Raw genomic sequence first — 17,500 nt, 5'->3', positions numbered from 1 at the left:
TGCATACCTGAGAAATTGAACAAGAGGCCAATAGGCCTCATAGTTCACCTGAGTATCATGTAACAACTTTTAAACTATTGAATTTAGTTCAAGTTTTAAACCAGAGGCCATGAAATTCACAATTTTGTAAGAGGCACCATTTCTTATCATAACTATACACTTAGCATGCTTACTTTGGTTTACTTAAAACCCAGAGGTGGATCAGAGTAACAAGAGGCCCATGGGCCTTATAGGTCACCTGAGTATCATGCAACAACTTTCCAACAATTGAATTTGATTCTTGTTTTAAAGAAGAGGCCATGAAATTCACAATTTTGAAACAGGCACCATTGTTTATCATAATTATGCACTCAGCATGCTTACATTGGTTAGTAATACCCAGAGGTAAATCAGAGTAACAAAGAGAAAATGCATTTCCACTTTATCATTATCAGTTGTGCACCCCATCCCACAAGAACCACTGACCCTGGGGCCACATCTTTCAAAATTTTGGAAATTTTATAAATTTAATTTCATCATGTTGTTGATTAATACCAAAGTGCAGATTTCAAAGCATTAAATTATTTTCAGACTAAGTACCCCCCCCCCCCAGTACCTCTTTCCCAGGGGCCAGGAAATAAACCATTTTTGGAAAAAGCAGCTTTCTTTGTCATAAATATATACTAAGATCATTGCCATAATACCCAGGAACAAATGAAAAGATTTTCAAAGAATCCATGCATTTTCACTATATAAAAATTAGAGCCCCACCCTAACACAAGAAGCCCTTGCCAAGGGGCACTCAAATTCACAAATCTCAAAGAGGCATCCTTCCTCCCCATAACTCTGTACATAGTTCATTGGTTTAAAACCTAGGTGCAGAAAAGATTTTTAAAGAATTAATGTATTTTCATTATACAAGAGGCTCAAGGGTCTTGAATTGCTCTTCTGATAAATTGTACTATCTATCACTTCTATTAGAAGCCTCCAACTCTATTATTATCATAAGACCCAAAATGCATCAACTGACAAAGTTTGATAATATTTAGCCAGTTAAGACTGAAGATATTATAATATAATTACAAAATACCATAAGTAGGTCACAGTGACCCACCTTTTGATTGAAATTTTCTGAGGACTCAAGATACATTAATTGACAAAGACTGATGATTCTAAGTAAATAAGTACCTGAGATATTCAAAAGTAGGTCACCATGACCTACTTTTTGGTCGACATTCTCCAAAAACTAGGGATGTCAACGAATAGTCGACTATTCGACTGTCAGTCGAATGTACCGACGATCGAATAATGAAACAACATTCGAATATTAAATAAATGCAAGAAAAGGGTGGTGATAATGAAATTTTCATCTCAAAATTGAAAAAGGGTCCTTCCCCAAACTATACAGCTGTATAGTGGATGTTCTCAGACGAATAAGAGCTCAAACACAGTCACAGTATATAAATAGTTTTCTACATTGTACATATGGAAAATACAGTAATTACATACCGCGATAATTATTTCTCAATCACTGACTTTTTTTGTTATTGTACTTAGTAAATTATGCGACGCTATATACTGGACTATGAAAATTATTTAATTGACTTCTACCAATTATATTTATAAACTCTAGGAATTTCAAATGCTTGGGAACACACAATATTTGCATAGCCGTGAAGTTTTAAAGTTTGATGATTATTAACACAATAATCTTACATAAAAGACATTTTGATATATAACTTGGGCAATCATTAATGAACAAAGAGTATTTAACATTTTCATCGGAGGTGTGGATAGTGTGTGTTTACGATTCCCCATTTCCATTTTTTTTTTTCAATTTTCCAATTTATTTTAATCAATAAGCTTTCAGAAACACTGTGCTATAAAAAAAATGCTCCAAATAGTCGACTATCGTTCGAATAATGCAATCGAATGTTCGACTAAGGAAAATTAATATTTTGACATCCCTACCAGAAACCCAAGATACATCATCTGACAAAGCTTGATGATTCTAAGCCAGTAAGTACCAAAGAAAATTAAATATAGCCATCAAATGTCAAAAGAAGGTCACGGTGAACTACTTTTTGGTCGACGTTCTCCAAAAACCCAAGATACCTGGGTACATCCCACTAATTATTTTTAGAATCGGTAGGAGAAGAAAGTAGTGCAGAAAAAATTACAAGTTCCTTAATTTGCAGACTTGCATAAAAAAAATTGGGCAGATATACTGAATTGAGCCTCACACTTGTTGATAAGGAGTATCTTTCCTACCAAAAAAGCTTGGAAAATGTAATTTATCAAGAAGATCAGCTGAATTATTTTGTGTATTATAACGCCAGTGATAATTCTGAAATTCCCCTACTTTCACTTTCATTTTTAGAGGTCCCCGCAGACAGACGCATTTTGCCGGGAAACGAATCTGACATGCCACCTCGAGATTTTAACCAAGGAAAGACAAGTTGATGTGCTTTGATTTGAGGGGTCACTCACTTCTGAACGAAAATTAGGGACATCGCTATGAGAAGAAACGTTAACATTGTCGCCTATGGGAAAACAATTAGTGGACTGTACCCACCTAAAGAATTAAGGTATTTTCACTATATAATCATTATAGAGCCCCGCCAAACACCAGAACCCCTGACCCTGGGGCCCTGAAATTCACAATTTTGGTAGAGGTATTCTTGCTCATCATAACTATGTACTTAGTTTATTTAATACCTAGGAGCACAGAAAAAGATTTTCAAAGAATTAATGCATTTTTCACAATATAATCAATAAAGCCCTGCCCTAACACCAGAACCCCTGACCCTGGGGCCCTAAAATTCACAATTTTAGAAGAGGCACTCTTGCTCATCATAACTATGTACTTAGTTAGTTTACTTAACACCCAGAAGCAGAGAAGAAGATTTTCAAAGAATTAATGCATTTTCACTATATAATCAATAGAGCCCCACCCTAACACCAGAACCCCTGACCCTGGGGCCCTAAAATTCATAATTTTGGTAGAGGCACTCTTGCTCATCATAACTATATACTTAGTTAATTTATTTGATACCCAGGAGCAGAGAAGAAGATTTTCAAAGGAATAATGCATTTTCACTATATAATCAATAGAGCCCCACCCTAGCACTAGAACCCTTGATCCTGGGGCCATGAAATTCATAATTTTGGTAGAGGACCCAATGCTGATAACAATCATGCCAACAGTTTGACTGCTTGATGTCCAGGAGTAAAGTAGAAGATTTTAAAAGATTGCACTAATTTAAGTGGTTTTGGCCCAACCCCCAGACCCCAGGGGGGCAGGGACCATGAAATTCAAAATTTTTGTTCCCCTTCCGCCATAGGTGCTATATGCCAAATTTGGTTGAAATGGGTTCAGTGGTTTCAGAGAAGACGCTGAAAATGTTCAAATGTTAACACACGACGCACAATGGATGACGACGGATGAAAACGGATAGCAATAGGTCACCTGAGTTTACTCAGGTGACCTAAAAATGGTTGAAATTGGTTGAGTGGTTGCAGAGAAGAAGCTGAAAATGTTCAAATGTTAACACACGATGGACGACAAATGTTAACACATGATGGACGACACACAACAGCGGACAAAAAACAGATAGCAATAGGTCTCCTGAGTTTACGCAGGTGACCTAAAAATAGCCATTGATATTGAAAAATAACCAAAAATTTTAAAAGTAGATTGACATGACTTTCTTACTGGTTGCAATTCTAAACCAATAATTATTTCAGATATTTAAAAAAAGCTATAAAATTCAAAAGTAGGTCACTGTGACCTTCTATTTGAGGTTCCCCAAAGACCATAGATGCATCAACTGACAAAGTTTGATGATTCTAAGCCAACAAGTAATTGTTATATATTCAAATATAGCCATGAAATTTCAAAAGTTTCTGTGACCTACTTTTTGGTTGACATTTTCTGAGGACCCAAGATGCAACAACTGACAAAGTTTGATGTTCATAGGTCTGAAAGTATCCAAAATATGTCCTTTGAACAATTTGAAAACAAATGCTTGCAAAAGTTAAAAAGTAGGTCACTATGACCTACTTTTTTATAAATATGGTTTAAGGCCCCAAGATGCATCAACTTACAAGATTTGATGATTCTAAACCTCTTAGTATCTGAATTAATGTGATTTAATGTTTTAGAAAAGCTTTACCATAATATTCAAAAGGTAGGTCAAGATGACCTACGTTTAAGTTGACGTTTGAGTGCCCAAGATGCTTCATCTAACAAAGTTTGATTATCATAGGCCTTTAACAGTGTCCTAAATATGCATCCTAATCAATTTGAACATGAATGCCTACACATGATATGATATCCTAAGATGCATCAACATACAAGTTTTGATGATCCTAGTCTTTATAGTAAGCAAAATATCAACATTTGAATAAAGTGTAATTTTTGGTCAACTTTTAAGTGACCTTGAGACTAGGCCCTTTGCTCCAAGGTGATGCCTTGAACAATTTTTAATCTTCAACATATCCTTGTAAGTTTGGAGATAATCTGCTTAGTGGTTCTTGAGAAGATGATTTTTAAGCAACCAGTACTTTAGGTTTTATTTACCTAATTATCTCCCCTTGTTTACAGATCATAACCCTAGATTTAGTATAAACAAAAGCCCTTGGGCCAAAGACACCCTGTGACAAATTTGACAATGATTGGCTGAGGGGTTGAATTCTAATAGTACTTGAGAATGCCTCCATATAAATTCTGCATATAACTTCTTGAGAAAGTTCTTGAAAAAAAGATTTTTATAGTTTTTTAAAAAACATTTGTTTGTATATATTACTTTGTAATAATTTGAATTTGACTACCCATCATTTCCCTCCCTACCCCAAAGGGTACTCATGATTTGAACAAATTTAAATCTTCAATACATGATGGTGCTTACATGTCAATATGACTTAACATAGCTTTTCTGTTACTGAGATTTTTCCCTTTATTTTCCTATGTTAAACTTTGATCAACCAATGAGACCCTTCCTAACCCTTGTAGGTTATGATTAGAACAAATTTATTTCTACACTACCTGAGGATACTTCCATATAAATATCACTAAGCATGGCTTTGCTATTCTTTAGAGAAAGATTTTTAAAAATATATTTTAATGTATAACTTGGATCCCCCATTGTGGCCCCACCCTATCCCTGGGGGTTATGATTTGAACAAACTAGAATCTACAGTATCGGAGGATGCTTGCATAAAAATATCACTAATCATGTAAATTTTTAAAGATTTCCCTACAAATTCCTGTGTAAAACTTTGATCGGCCATTGTGGCCCCACCCTACCTGCGGGGGTCATGATTTGAACAAACTTGAATGTACACTACCTGAGGATGGCTCAACATGAGTTTCATCTTTCCTGTCCCAATTGTTCTTGAGAAGAGGATTTTAAAAGATTTTTCCTATATATTCCTATGTAAAACTTTGATCGGCCATTGTGGCCTAACCATACCCTCGGGGGTCATGATTTGAAAAAAACTTAAATGTACAGTACCTGAGAATGATTCAACATGAGTTAGTGTGGAAGTGCATTGTATCAATCGCTTATTGTGTCTTGCCAATTCAATAAACTTTGAAAAGAAAAAGAGATTTATTATGAGGTTGATGGCATTATCCAGGAAGGTGGTAGAACTCGCAAGCTAGATGTCTAGAATCTTTGCATTATATGACCTACCAGGTAAATTTTTTTGGGGGGTAGTTTACATTAAAGTGCAAGTTACACAGTAAATAAACAAACTTCAGAATCAAACAGAAAAGACCCGTGTTACTTAATGACACAATAAAATTATTATAGTACAATCTATCTATGGTCATTTTCACAGACAGCTAGACCATGTGAAGTTTTCCCAGAATGCCCGACCGTGAAGCCGAGCGCTAGCAAAAAAACCTCCCTTGTCTTTGTTTAGAACAATCAGATAATGACTTGACTCAAGCTTTTCTGTCATAAAAAAGAGAAAATTTGAAGTATTACAATCATGCAGTTATCTTTAAAGTGTAAACTACAGAATAAATAAACAAATTTATTTAATGATACAATGAAATCGTTATCTTACAGTCTATCTATGGTAGTTTTCACAATTTTCCCAGAATGCACAATGAGCATGCGTATTCAAGAAATTTGGACTAACGTAGTTGCTAGCACCCAAGAGTGCTAGCAACTACCTGAGGATGACTCAACATTAGTTTCATCTTTCCTGTCCCTATAGATCTTGAAAAGAAGATTTTTAGATTTTTCTTATATATTCCTATGAAAAATTTGATCGGCCATTGTGGCCCCACCCTAGTCCGGGGGCCATGATTTGAACTTGAATGTATACTATCTGAGGATGATTCAACATGAGTTTCATTTTTCCTGTAACAATGGTTCTTGAGAAGAAGATTTTTCCTATATATTCCTGTGTAAAACTATGATCGGCCATTGTGGCCCCACCCTTGTCCCAGGCCTGAGGGGTCGTGATTTGAACAAACTTAAATCTACTCTACCTGAGGATGATTCCACATGAGTTTCATCTTTACTGGCCCAGTACTAGTGGTTCTTGAGAAGATTTTTTTTCACTAATTCATAATTATTTCACCTTGGAAGAGGGCATAGCCCTTCATTTGTACAAAATTCAATCCTCTTTAACCAAGGATACTTAGTAGCAACTCTGGTTAAAGTTGGTCCAGTGGTTCTTGAGAAAAAGATGAAAATGTGAAAAATTTACAAAAATGACAACGATGCCAACAACAGACAAATTTTTATCAGAAAAGCTCACTTGAGCCAGGGCGGGGCTACACTAGGGAATCAAAGTTTCACATAGAAATAAAAAGGAAAAATCTTTAAAAATCTTCTTTTCAAGAACCACTGGGCCAGGAAAGGTGAAACTTATGTGGAAGCATCTTGGTGAGGTGTAGATTCTAAATTCTTAAAATCATGAACCCCTGGGGTAGGGCTGAGGGCCACAACAGGGAATCCAAGTTTTACATAGAAATATGTAGGATCCTTGGTTAGTGTATACTTGTAAACCAACTTTTCTTCACATGCGAGAAATTTTCGCGAATTTCGTGAGAGCATCTTCATTGCAAATATTTCTTGCTGCGAACTGGTCCTTTAAGTCTCTGGGCCTATTGACTACAAATCCAAAAAGGCTTGATCGTGAAAATTAATTGTCGTGAACTAGTTTATCCCCGATAAATCGCAAAATAAAGTAGTCGTGAATAAAAGTTGGTTTACAGTATTATATTGTAAACAAGAGGCCCATGGACCATATCGCTCACCTGAGTAGCTTAGACCATGCTGTTCTTTACCAGATTTCATTAAGTAATATATATTCATTATTGTGACCCCACCCTACCAAATCATAATCTGGACAATTTAAAATCTACACTACCCAAGGATGCTTTCGCATCAGTTTCAGCTTTTCTGGCCCAGTGGTTCTTGAGAAGAGGAGTTTTCAAGATTTTCCCTATTTATTTCTATGTAAAAGTTTGATTCCCTATTCTGGCTCTGCCCTACCCCGAGGAATCATAATTTGAACAATTAAGAATCTACACTACCCCTGGATGCTTCCACATAAGTTTCATCTTTCTGGCCCAGTGGTTCTTGAGGAGAAGATTTTTAAAGATTTTTCCTATATACAGTTAATTCTCGATAAACCGCCACCTTTTGTAATTTAGAAATCATGGCGGTATAACGAATTTGGCGATGAATTGAATTTCCCATCGTTTAGGAAACCAGAAGTAGAGTTACCGTTCTTAGAAATACAATTTAGCATTTCTATTCTCATTATTACATGTACATGTACATATTAAAACATATTTCTAAGTTTTAAAATACTTCAAGTAATTTTTTATGTACAATTTCACTAAAACAAAATGTGCAGTTATGAAATAAAGACAAGCACATGTGGATGCATGTAAATCTGCACGACTGATATTGAAAAAAAAATGCTGGGTCGATCGTCGTGATATATTGCCGATAATATGTAAAATGAATTCTTGAATAAATTCATTGTTTAAGGCATCATTGTTAATAAAACGTTCACAATTTATACCGTATAATTATTTTTTAAGCAAATTTTGCATTGTTTAAAGCAGAGATCATCAAAATAATATCGTTATCTGTGTTCTTAAACAACGACCGCCTTCGTGGCAAAGCCGTCACTAAATGATTTTTATTAAACAGAAAACAAAATTATCATAACAGTTCATGTTAAAATCATTGTTTATTTAATTCTTATTTAATTATTTAATTGCATGTACCTTGCCTGGCTTTGCATGCTTTACAACAGGGATAGCGTCAACCAATTAGCCGCGCTTCACTGACCACATGCACCTGTGGCGGTATATCAAGATAATTGACACTTAAAAATGGACGTTTGTTGTGAAAACAGGGTGGCGGATGGCGGTATGCGAATTTGGCGTTATAAAGAGAATTTTATATAGCAGGAAAAACGTTCTTGGCAAATCATGGCAGTATAGCGAAAATGGCGATGAATCGAATGGCGATAATTCGAGAATTGACTGTATTTCGATGTAAAACTTTGATTCCCTATTGCAGCCCCGCCCAACCCCCGGGGGTCATGACTTGAACAATTTAGAATCTACACATCTGGATGCTTCCACATAAGTTTCAGCTTTTCTGGCCAGTGGTTCTTGAGAAGAAGATTTTTAAAGATTTTTCCTATTTATTTCTATGTAAAACTTTGATTCCCTATTGTGGCCCTGTCCTACCCCCCAGGGGTCATGATTTGAACAATTTAGAATCTACACTAGCCAGGTATGTTTCCACAGAAGGTTCAGCTTTTCTGGCCCAGTGGTTCTTGAGAAGATTTTTAATTCAGTTCACTCAGGTGACCTATTGCTATCCGTTTTCATCCGTCGTCATTTGTCGTGCTAAGTGTGGTAACATTTGAACATTTTCAGCTTATTCTCTGAACTGCTGAACCAATTTCAACCAATTTTGGCACATAGCATCTATGGGTGAAGGGGAACAAAAAATGTAAATTTGATGGTCCCTGCCCCCCTGGGGCCTGGGGGGTGGGGCCAAAACCTATCAAATTAGTGCAATCTTTAAAAATTTTCTTCTTTACTCCTGGACATCAAGCAGTCAAACTGTTGGTATGATTGTAATCAGCATTGGGTCCTCTACCAAAATTGTGAAATTCATGGCCCCAGGATTAGGGGTTCTAGTGCTAGGGCTGGGCAAAAAAGATTATATTGTGAGAATGCATTATTTCTTTGAAGATCTTCTTTTGGGCTTGTTAGCATTAAATAACATAACCAACTACATAGTTAAGTTGAATACGACTTCCTCATCCAAATTTGTGAATTTCATGGCCACAGGGCCAGGTGTTCTAGTTTTAGGGTGGGGCTATATATACATTATAGTGAAAATGCATAAATTCTTTGAAATTCTTCTTCTCTGCTCATGGGCATTAAATAAATTAACCAAGGGCATAGTTATGTTGAATAAGACTGCCTCTTCCAAAATTGTGAATTTCATGGGCCCACGGTCAGGGGTTCTAGTTCTAGGGCGGGGCTATAAAGATTATATAGTGATAATGCATAAACTCTTTGAAATTCTTCTTCTCTGCTCATGGGCTATAAAGATTATACTGGGAAAATGAATTATTTCTTTGAAAGTCTTCTTTTCTGTGCTTGAGTATTAAACCAATGAACTATATACATAGTTTTGAGGAGGATCGAAGAATGCCTCTTTGAGATTTGTGAATTTCATGGCCCCTAGGTCAGGGCTTCTTGTGTTGGGTGGGGTTTATGTAATGAAAATGCATGAATTCTTTGAATGAAAATCCTTTCCTTTGCTCCTGGATAATATGCAGATGTTTTAAGTACATATTCATGATGAAGAAAGCTGCCTCTTCCAAAATGGTTAATTTCCGGGACCCTGGTTCAGAGGTTTTAGGAGAGAATGGGGGGGGGGGGGGGGTTACATAGTCTGAATATATATTTAATGCTTTGAAATCTGCACATTGATATTAATCAACAATTTATGATGAAATAAAATTCATGATGAAATTTCCAAAATTTTGAAATATGTTGCTCCAGGGTAAGTTGTTCCTGTGGGGAGGGGTGCACAAGTGGTTACATGTACAAAGTGGAAATGAATTTTCTCTTTGTTACTGTGATCTACCTCTGGGTATTAAGTAACCAAAGTAAGCATGCTAAGTGTATAATTATAATAAGCAATAGTGCCTCTTTCAAATTGTGATATTCATGTCCTCAGGTTTAAAGCAAGAATCAAATTCAATTACGGGATAAGCAGGTGACCTATAAGGCCCGTGGGTCTCTTGCTTATCCTATATGCGGTGGAAAAATAATAAATGTGGAATCTCCACATAAGTTTCAGTTTTTCTGGCCCAGTGGTTCTTCAGAAGATTTTTCCTATTTATTTCTATGCAAAAATTTGATTCCCTATTGTGGCCCCATCCTAACCCCGGGGCTCATGATTTTTAAAATTTAGAATCAACATAATCCCAGTATGCTTTCACATAAGTTTCAGCTTTCCTGGTTCTTGAGAAGATTTTTAGCTCACCTGAGCCGAAGGCTCAAGTGAGCTTTTCTGATCACATTTTGTCCGGCTGAAGGGCCACACCCTTTTCCAAGGGGAGATAATTATGAATTAGAGAAAAATTAATGGCATTTTTAAAAAATCTTCTTCTCAAGAACCACTGGGCCAGGAAAGATGAAACTCATGTGGAATCATCTTCAGGTAGTGTAGATTCAAGTTTTTTCAAATCATGACCCCCGGGGCTAGGGTGGGGCCAAAATGACCGACCCAAGTTTTACATAGGAATATATAGGTAAAATCTTTAAAAATCTTCTTCTCCAGAACCACTTGGCCAGGAAAGATGAAACTCATGTGGAATCATCCTCAGGTAGTGTAAATTCAAGTTTGTTCAAATCATGAGCCCCGGGGCTAGGGCCGGGCCGAAATGGCCGACCCAAGTTTTACATATGAATATATAGGAAAAATCTTTAAAAATCTTCTTCTCCAGAACCACTTTTATATAGGAATTTATAGGTAAAATCTTTAAAAATCTTCTTCTTCTCCAGAACCACTTGGCCAGGAAAGATGAAACTCATGTGGAATCATCCTCAGGTAGTGTAAATTCAAGTTTGTTCAAATCATGACCCCCCGGGCTAGGGTGGGGCCAAAATGGCCGACCCAAGTTTTACATAGGAATATATAGGTAAAATCTTTAAAAATCTAATTCTCAAGAACCACTTGGCCAGGAAAGATGAAACTCATGTGGAATCATCCTCAGGTAGTGTAAATTCAAGTTTGTTCAAATCATGGCCCCCCGGGCTAGGGTGGGGCCACAATGGCCGATCCAAGTTTAACATAGGAATATATAGGAAAAATCTTTAAAAATCTTCTTCTCCAGAACCACTTGGCTGGGAAAGATGAAACTCATGTGGAATCATCTTCAGGTAGTGTAGATTCAAGTTTGTACAAATCATGACCCCCGGGGTTAGGGTGGGGCCAAAATGGCCGACCCAAGTTTTACATAGGAATATATAGGAAAAATCTTTAAAAATCTTCTTCTCCAGAACCAATGGCCGGGAAAGATGAAACTCATGTGGAATCATCCTAAGGTAGTGTAGATTCAAGTTTGTACAAATCATGACCCCCGGGGCTAGGGTGGGGCCAAAATGACCGACCCAAGTTTTACATAGGAATATATAGGAAAAATCTTTAAAAATCTTCTTCTAATGAACTACTTGGCCAGGAAAGATGAAACTCATGTGGAATCATCCTCAGGTAGTGTAGATTCAAGTTTGTTCAAAGCATGACCCCTGGGGCAAGGGTGGGGCCAAAATGGCCGACCCAAGTTTTACAAAGGGATATATAGGGAAACCTTTTAAAATCTTCTTTTCAAGTACTTCAAAGCTATGATTAGTGATATTTATATGGAATCAGCCTCAGGTAGTGTAGATTCTAGTTTGTTCAAATGATGAATGCCGGGGGGGCGGGGGGGGGGGGGTAAATTCAAGCTCGATGTGCTCAGGTGAGCGCTGTGGCCCCTGGGCCTCTTGTTAATGACCCCACCCGATTTTTGTCTTTTCTTGATTATCTCCCCTTGTTTAGTTTGGTTAAAATTGGCCCAGAAAAAGAAGCCTTCGTCTCAGGTGAGCTAAAATGTAGGTCACAGTGACCTTCTTTTATTTAAGTATGTTTTAAGGCCCAAAGTTGCATCAGCTAACAAGATTTTGTGATTCTTAACTTCTCAGTGTGTAAAATAATGGGATGAAATGTTTTAGAAAAGATAAGTCATAAAATTCAAAAAGTAGGTCAGTGACCTACTTTTAAGTTGACATTGTTACAGGACCCGAGATGCAATTCTAGCGAGACGCAAATTTAGCGATTTGTCCTTAAAAATTGGTATTTTTTTTAGCAAGATGTAATTTTAGCCATTTTTAAAAGCTCATTAAAGAAGCTTTTACAAATAAAGAATAATTAATTTTTATGATCTTGGCACCCTCGCTTATAATGCCAAAATTAAATCCTCGCTAAAAATTCTGCTTATATGGTATATTCTTGTATGAAACTTTGATGAGCCATTGTGGCCCCACCCTACCCCTGGGGTACTTGAACAAACTACCTGAGGAAGCTTCTAAATAAATTTCTCATCTTTCCTGGCCCAGTGGTTCTGGAGAAGATTTTTAAAGGTTCATTCTTATATATTTCTATGTAAAACTTTGATCAACCATTGTGGGCTCACTCCTACCCCCAGGGGTCTTTTTCTCTGTATATTTCTATGTAAAACTTTGATTCCATATTGTGGAACTGCCCAACCCCCCTGGGTCATGATTTCAACAATTAAGAATCCACACTACCCCTGGATCCTTCCATGAAAATTTCAGCTTTTCTGGCCCAATGGTTCTTGAGAAGAAGATTTTTAAAGATTTTTCATATGTATTTCAATAGAAAACTTTAATTCCCTATTGCGGCCCCGCCCAACACACGGGGGTCATGATTTGAACAATTTAGAATCTGGTTGCTTCTACATAAATTTCAGGTTTTCTGTCCCAGTTGTTCTTGAGAAGAAGATTTTTAAATATTTTTCCTATATATTATGATGTAAAACTTTGGTTCCCTATTGCAGCCCCACCCAACCCCCGGGGGTCATGATCTGAACAATTTAGAATCTACAGTACCCTGGATGCTTCCACATAAGTTTCAACTTTTCTGTCTCCGTGGTTCCTGAGAAGAAGATTTTTAAAGATTTTTCCAATATATTTCGATGTAAAACTTTCATTTCCTATTGCGGCCCCGCCACACCCCTGAGGGTCATGATTTGAACAATTCAGAATCTACACTACTCCTGGACGCTTCCAAATAAATTTCAGGTTTTCTGGCCAAGTTGTTCTTGTGAAGAAGATTTTTAAATATTTTTCCTATATATTTCGATGTAAAACTTTGATTCCCTATTGCAGCCCCACCCAACCCCCGGGGCTCATGATTTGAACAATTTAGAATCTACAGTACCCTGGATGCTTCCACATAAATTTCAGCTTTTCTGGCTCAGTGGTTCCTGAGAAGAAGATTTTTAAAGATTTTTCCTATATATTTCGGTGTAAAACTTTGATTCCCTATTGCAGCCCCGCCCAACCCCCGGGGGTCATGACTTGAACAATTTAGAATCTACACTACATCTGGATGCTTCCACATAAGTTTCAGCTTTTCTGGCCAGTAGTTCTTGAGAAGAAGATTTTTTAATGACTCCAACCTATTTTTGTCTTTTCTTGATTATCTCCCCTTTTAAGAGGACCTGGCCCCTTATTTTTACAATTGAAATTCCACTTCACCCAAGGATACTTTGTACCAAATTTGGTTATAATTGGCTAAGTGGTTCTTGAGAAGAAGTCGAAAATGTGAAAAGTTTACAGACGGACAGACAGCTAGACAGATGGAAGGATGGACGATGGACAAAATGTGATCAGAAAAGCTCACTTGAGCCTTCAGGTCAGGTGAGCTAAAAAGACAAAAATTTAAAAAAAACCAAAGATTATTTAATAAAGGTGATATGAATATTTTTGTTATAAATGCAAGTTATTGAACATAAATGGTATCAGATTCCTTGATGTTGGAGGGTGAGAGATTTTTTTTCAGCGAGACATTCCAGTATTTTCATGAATATGTAACTTATCGGAAGAGTCCACTTTTGGGGTAAACATGATACAAAATTCGTGAAAAATCTTAACGAATTCACTGCTTTTGTTTTACTTGGCTATATATGATGGTTCTTGAGAAGAAGATTTTTGAAAATTGCCATTAATTTTTCAGTAATTATTAATTATCTCCCCCTGGAATGGTGCACGGCCTTTCATTTGAACAAACTTGAATCCCCTTTACCCAAGGATACTTTGTGGCAAGTTTGGTTGAAATTGGTCCAGTGGTTCTTGAGAAGAAGTCGAAAATGTGAAAAGTTTACAGATGGACAGACAGACAGACAGACAGCTAGACAGAAAGACAGACGATGGACAAAATGTGATCAGAAAAGCTCACTTGAGCCTTCGGCTCAGTTGAGCTAAAAAATGATTCTTGAGATGAAGATTTATCAAGTTTTTCCTATATATTTCAATGTAAAACTTGTGATACTATGGAACGCCATCATTGCCTTCAAGCATAAAACTATACATTCATTATGTCAATTTATCATTACGTGAAGTGAACACATCTTTACATTATGTCAACTTTTTATGAAGTGATGTAAAAATATCGTAACATCATGCCATTGCTGCATAACATGAAGTAAATATATTTTTCCATTATGTCAGCACTTTATAACTTGAAGTCAGAAGTTCATTATGTGAAGTGAAGATATGTTTACGTTGTGTTAAAACTTTATTACATGAAATGAATTTTTCTTTACATCATTTCATTTCTTTAATATGTGAGGTCAAAATTGCATTACCTCAAGTAAATTTTGTTTTACATGTTATTTATAATTAAACTTATCATTACGCGAAGTCAAAGTCCATTCTTTTTTGTGAGTGTATATATTTATTATATGAAAGCATTATTCCGTGATGCGAATGTATCTTTACTTTACGCCGAGAGCATCATGATGTGAGGTGAATAGGTCTTACCTCAATGTCAAAGCTTTATTATGTGGTGTGAAAAGGGTAATAACACTAGAAACGATCTCGTTGCAAGCAACGAGAGGTCTTCCGTCCGATTCAGGAAAAAAAAAATCGTAAAATCGAGCTGAAAAGTGATTATAAATTTTGGTCACAAGGAGGATTGAACCCAGGTCGACAGCATGAAAATCCAATGCGCTTTATTTCCTCTTTTATCCCCAACGCTCTAACCATTACGCTATTGGGAGTACTGCTCTAAATGTACTTGTGTATACTTTTGCAACTTTGCAACAACACATGTCTAAGAATTATAAAAAGCGGGTCACTATTCATAATTTTGCGCCACAGGCCACGAGTAAATTTTAGCGCCTTTTCTTTGGACTGATCTATTAGATAGGTGTGATAGCTTCAATGAGATTAAGAAAAAAGAACGTTCCTATAGCCTAAATTTCCAGGTTTAGAACCTATATTTAACACATTGTACACATTCTATAAGTAAGTAACACTGACAAAAGCAGTGAAATGGGAAAAACAGTGGTTACGTTTTATACTTTCTATATACATTGATACTGTTTCTTGAAAAACTATTACTTATAACTATAATTAAATTCTTAAGATCTGTTTTTCCGTTGTGCAAAACAAATGATAGTAGGTATCTTATCTCATTTGCACATTTAGTCTTTTCTTTTTCTACTTTGAGAACCAGCCAAAACCAATTATAGAAGACGATTGAGAAGACCCTGGAATAAATCTTTAGTTTGACACAGAATTGTAACGTAATTACTACGTGACAATCAACGTATTCATTTACATTTCATTTATCCTTATATTACCTTCGTTCAAACAAACGCCCAGCTGCCTCCGTAAATCCCTATTGCGAAATGTTGGAGTTGACAGAGGCAGCCGCCATTTTGGTCCCGCTTTAGATTTTTAAATGTAAATATCTAGAGTTTAAATTTATTAATATTCAAACAAATTATATAGTAAGCATCAATATAAAGGTCTCTATTACCATTCCAAAAATAAATGAAAAATATTGAAAAACAAAAAAGTTAGAAAATACATTTTTTTATCTTCGCATCTCCTTACGACAGAAAGTATTGACGACGAACGAAAGGTCGCGTCCTGGATAGTATTTATCACGATCTATAATCCCTGAAAGTTTCATGTTGATATCTTTTGCTGTTTTTGAGTTTAACCATGGACAAAATGTCATTTTAATTTCAGAAAATTGTCCGTAACTTGGCACCGGAAGTGAGTTTTCAAATTTTCTCTTGGATATAATAAATTCATGTTACAACACATCTATCCTGAAAATTTCATGTAATTTCATCCAGTAGTCTACGAGAAATTGCGTGCACAAAATTAGGAAGTCAAAAAAATAACTAGAAACGATCTCGTTGCGAGCAACGAGGTCTTCTGTCTGATTCCGAAAAATAACCCGTAAAATCGAGCTGAAAATGGATTAAACATATTTTGGACACACTGGTAATTGAAACAGGTCACTAGCGTGAAAATCTTCTATGCTTATCATACGCTATTTGAACAACTACTCTTACTTCACTTGTATGTACATATAATTCTGCAACAGTTAATCTGTCTTGGAATTATGAAAGGAGGGTCACTATTCATAATTTCGCGCCAAACGCCACGAGTAAATCTTAGCGCCTTTTCCTTGGAATGTTCATTTAAATAGGTGAGATAGCTTCAATAAAAAAATAACAAAAGAGCGTTCTTATCGCCTAAATTTTGAGGTGTGGAAAGTATATTTAACACATACATGTAACATATCGTATATAGGCAAATAACACTAAAGCAGTGAAACCGCTATGAATGGTTAACTTTTTAAATTTTCCTCTTAATCACGAAAGTGGACCATTCCGATTTCCTACACTTTCATGGAAAAGGTGGTATGTTTCACAAAAAAAAAGCCTCGATAGCCCTACGAGGGTCAAGGAATAAGATTCCATTATGTTCAGTAACTTGCATTGAGAAAAAAAAATGTTTATATAGGTCAATTAAACGGACTTTGAAAAATAGTTATCTTTTTAAAAAAATGTTTTCTTATTGTAACAGTTGTCCTTTCTATGAATTTAATATGACACAAGTGTGCATGGGAAAACAGTGGTCACGTTTTGTACTTACTATATATGTAGTTTGACACAGAATTGCAACAAACCTACGATGTGACAATCCAAGTATCCCTACACATTTCATTGCTCCTTATGTTACTTTCGTTCAAGCAAATGCTCGGCTGCCTCTGTAAACCCCTTTTGCGAAATGTCGGAATTGACAGAGACGGCCGCCATTTTGGTCCCGCTTCAGATTTTTGAATGTTAATATCTCAAGTTTGAATTTATCAATTTACAAATTAATTATATATTCAGCCTAATAAGAAATGTTTCTATCATA

The 17,500-nt window shown here is 36.1% G+C and overlaps 1 protein-coding gene across 1 annotated transcript in view; it reads right to left on the bottom strand.

Moving 5' to 3' along the window:
• Positions 1 to 17,500, bottom strand: part of LOC134273709 (transcription factor CP2-like) — a 209,188-nt gene that overhangs the window by 39,328 nt on the left and 152,360 nt on the right. The gene's annotated exons all lie outside the window — the stretch shown is intronic.

Source organism: Saccostrea cucullata, unplaced genomic scaffold, assembly GCF_032062105.1.
Source record: "Saccostrea cucullata isolate Sc308-1 unplaced genomic scaffold, CSIRO_AGI_Scuc_v1 ctg1501, whole genome shotgun sequence".
Lineage (NCBI taxonomy): Eukaryota > Metazoa > Mollusca > Bivalvia > Ostreida > Ostreidae > Saccostrea > Saccostrea cuccullata.
The sequence above is the reverse complement of the archived record's forward strand: the minus strand, read 5'-3'. Positions and strand labels throughout refer to the sequence as shown.